Source organism: Octopus bimaculoides, chromosome 2 (assembly GCF_001194135.2).
Source record: "Octopus bimaculoides isolate UCB-OBI-ISO-001 chromosome 2, ASM119413v2, whole genome shotgun sequence".
Taxonomy (NCBI): domain Eukaryota; kingdom Metazoa; phylum Mollusca; class Cephalopoda; order Octopoda; family Octopodidae; genus Octopus; species Octopus bimaculoides.
In genome coordinates, this window is record NC_068982.1 from 44,774,291 (window position 1) to 44,778,172 (window position 3,882).

General features: G+C 39.8%; 1 protein-coding gene across 1 annotated transcript in view; it reads left to right on the forward strand.

The window, feature by feature from the left end:
• The window catches only part of LOC106879419 (uncharacterized), a 173,206-nt gene that overhangs the window by 30,034 nt on the left and 139,290 nt on the right, over positions 1-3,882 (forward strand). The gene's annotated exons all lie outside the window — the stretch shown is intronic.

The following is a 3,882-nucleotide window of genomic DNA, read 5'->3' on the forward strand; positions in this document are numbered from 1 at the left end:
TGTGTGTGTGTGTGTGTGTGTGTGTGTGTGTGTGTGTGTGCGCGCGCTTATGTGTGTGCGTATGTGTGTGTGCGTGCGTGCGCGTACGTCAGTGTTTTTTGTACCTTTGTGTGTGTGCGCATGCATTAGCTTTGCGTCTTTCATCTACGTGTATCTGTATTCTTGTTGTTTACTCTTAGATTGGCCAAAGTCAGGAAGATCTATATTATATCGAAGACATTTCAGACATGGCTGCATCTTTTTATGCTTCGTGCATTAAGTATATCTACAACTGCATCATCTAACATGTCTTCCTCGTTGTTATTATTTATTATTATTATTATTATTATTATTATTATTATTATTATTGTGAAGGCGACGAGCTGGCAGAATCATTAGCACGCTGGACGAAATGCTTAGCGGTATTTCGCCTGTCGTTGCGTTCTGAGTTCAAATTCCGCCTTTCGGGGTCGATTAAATAAGTATCAGTTACACACTGGGGTCGATGTAATCGACTTAATCCCTTCCCCAAAATTTGAGGCCTTGTGCTTCCAGTAGAAAAAATTATTACCTTCTCTTTAGCGAAGGTATTGTTTTCAGTCGCATTTGTTTGTTTGTTTGTCTGTGGACAAGATACCTCAAGAATCGCAGGATGGATTCGGATGAAATTTTCAGGAATGTTTGACATCGTGACTGGCACAAACTAATTAAATTTTGGGATCGATCTGGTACCGGACAAAGATTCTGGATTATTTGTTATATTTACGTTACTTTACAGGAAGTATTACGATCTTACGTTGACTTTCAAGACTTTCTCTGATTATCTCCCTTGAAATCACGCTCATGGTTTCCACGTAAGTTATGGTGGTGTTGCTGTTTCCAAAGTTTTATTTTCGTTTCTATATTATTAATTTTACTCGCGTCTGTATCTTAGTAGAAACTGATGGATAAAGAAATCAAAATACATAAACAAACGGCAGCAAAACCGCTCAGAAATTGACATTAACGTATTCGGTAACAATAATAAATTTGATTTATCCTCATCAATTTTCAGTTTTACCAATTTTGAATATATCGCTCCTGTTTAAAACCTCTTACTTACTTGACAATTGCATTTCTGGCTCTGCCTTGATGAAAGATTTACTTCTTGGACTCACGTTTTTGTGCAAGCCCTTTCCGTTTTCTTTCACGCACGGATAAATTTTTCACTGTAGACCTTAATGATCGTAAAGACACTATATCAGTGGATAGACTAAAAAATGCCTTCATAGAGAAAACTGTCCCTGTTCTCACTGCAGACGACACACACGCAGCATTACAAACACGGCTCGCACACCCACCTTCACATTCCATGACTACCATTGAGATCGATCTGGTACCAGACAAGGATTCTGGATTGATTTTCCGGGGTTTTTAACTTGATTTTTGAGAGCGGTCGGGTTCATTTTTAGTATTCTCGTTTGTGAGAGCAGTCGAGTTTATTTCAGATATTCTCAAATTAAAAATCATCTCCGGCTAATAGTGGAGAGGACGTTGGTGTTGCCTTGGCGAAGGTTTGCGCTCTCTGGGTCTTCTTGTTGTTGTTGTTGTTGTTATTATTATTATTATTATTACTATTACTAAGGCAGCGAGCTGGCAGAATCGTTAGCAAGCCGGGCGAAATGCTTAGCGGTATTTTGTCTGTCGCTACGTTCTGAGTTCAAATTCCGCCGAGGTCGACTTTGCCTCTCAGCCTTTCGGGGTCGATAAATTAAGGACTAGTTGCGTACTGGGGTTGATCTAATCGATTGGACTCCCTCCCCCAAAATTTCGGGTCTTGTGCCTAGAATAGAAAAGATTATTATTATTATTATTATTATTATTATTATTATTATTATTGTTGTTGTTGCAGTGAGCTGGCAGATTCGTTAGTACGCCGGGCGAAATGCTTAGCGGTATTTCGTCCGCCGCTACGTTCTGAGTTCAAATTCCGCCGAGGTTGACTTTGCCTTTCAGCCTTTCGGAGTCGATAAAATAAGTACCAGTTGAACATTGGGGCCAATGTAATCGACTCATCCCCACTCCCCCAAGCTGCCCTTGTGGCAAAAATTTGAAATAATTATTATACAAAACTGTAGGATTAATATATGAAGAATTTTTACAACTATTTCTAACGAGCCGAGGGACGTCTTTGAAGCTTGTAGCAAAATGCTTGACTGTGCATATCTATACTCATGTATATAGTGTGTGTGTATGTTTATGTTTGTGTCAATGCATGCCTGTATACGTGGGTGTGTTATACTACTTGTTACAAGTGCTCAATGAAGTATTATAAGTAAAAAGATAAACAAGAGGTTTAACCTATTTGTTTTATACTTCCGCTTAATATCTCTGCCGTTGTTTTTACTATACTAACAGGCTATTTTATTGATAATGATGATGATGGGAGTGGCGGTGGCGGTAAGGGGTGGCAACACTGGTGGCGGCGGTAGTGGTGGTTGGGTGGGGTGCTGCTGCTACTGCTGCTGCTGCTGATAGAATTGTCATTGTTGTTGTTGGTGGTGGTGGCCACAGGATTGTAAGTTGACGTGGTGCTGCGTTTCGTGTTGCCGTTTACTATTTATAAATCCAGTCCCACTGTGTTACAAAACATTCCAGCCGCGACCGTCCCCAATTTTTAAAAGATATAAGTCCATCTGAGATCACATTATCTAACGTGCCCTCTATTTTTAAGGCGGTTTGCTTTGTGATGTGAAGAGATATTATTTGGCTGCTATTTCTAGCAGGTTGAACCACCACGTACAGATGCCCTCAGCTGCTGCTGGTAGAGATGGCGATGATGGTGATGGTGAAATGGTTACAAATTGATTATGGTGGTGGTGTGGTGGTGGTGGTGATCGTGAATATATTTATTGATATTGACAGTCACTGTCGTAGTGGCGGTTTTGTTATGAACGTAGTAATTAAAGGAAGCATTTGTTAGTAGTATTAGGTGTTGTTATTGCTACTGTTGTTGTTGCTGCAGCTGATGGTGATGGTGACGGTGAGAGACTAGTTGTTTTAATAGTTAATGGTAAATGATCTGGTGATGATAGGTAGTTAAATCATGGCTGGTTTTTGTTGTGATGAAGCTGTTGTCGTGGCGACGACGACGGCGGCGACAATGTTGATGATGACGACGACGACGATCATGATGTTAAGGATCATCATCATCATCATCATCATCATCAACGTGACGACGGCGGTGGTGGTGATAGGAGCACCAGCAGATGTTGTAGTCGTATTATTACATCTGTTCTCCATGTTAGTGTTGGCGTTTGTGTTGATGTTGATGTTGTTGTTGGTGGTGGTGATGATGATGATGCTGGTCGGTAGTTATAAATATGACTGTTGTAGGCGTTAGGTGTGTGAGTGGCGGGAAGACGTTTGCAATATTGATTCCTTTACGAAATAGCAAAAACAAATTTCATGCTTGCATTTGTTATTGTTAAGAGTATTTTAGCTGATGCCGTAGTCGTAGTCGTTGTTGTTTCACTTTCGTTTTTGATGAATCGCATAGATTGAACGGGTGACCGGAGAGCAAGGGGCGAATGCTTTTTTACAACTTTTAGTCGTGGGTGTTGTATGTAAGCGTGTGGTTCTCTTTTCGAGTTATCTCTAGACAACTTCATTGCTTAGTTATGACGTCAGTTGGTGCGTGTCATTTTTCGGAAATATTTGCATTTTTCAAATTAATTCAGCTGCTTTTTTTTTTTGTTTTTGTTTTATTTTAACTTGATTCCTTGCTACTATGGTTGTAGTTCAACTGATATTTCGCATGTGATTGAACTCTTCGTGGTAACTTTTTTTTTTAATATTTGTCAGACAGATAGATCATAGGCTGGCTCTTGAAAATTGCAAATATTAATGAATAACGAATGTAAT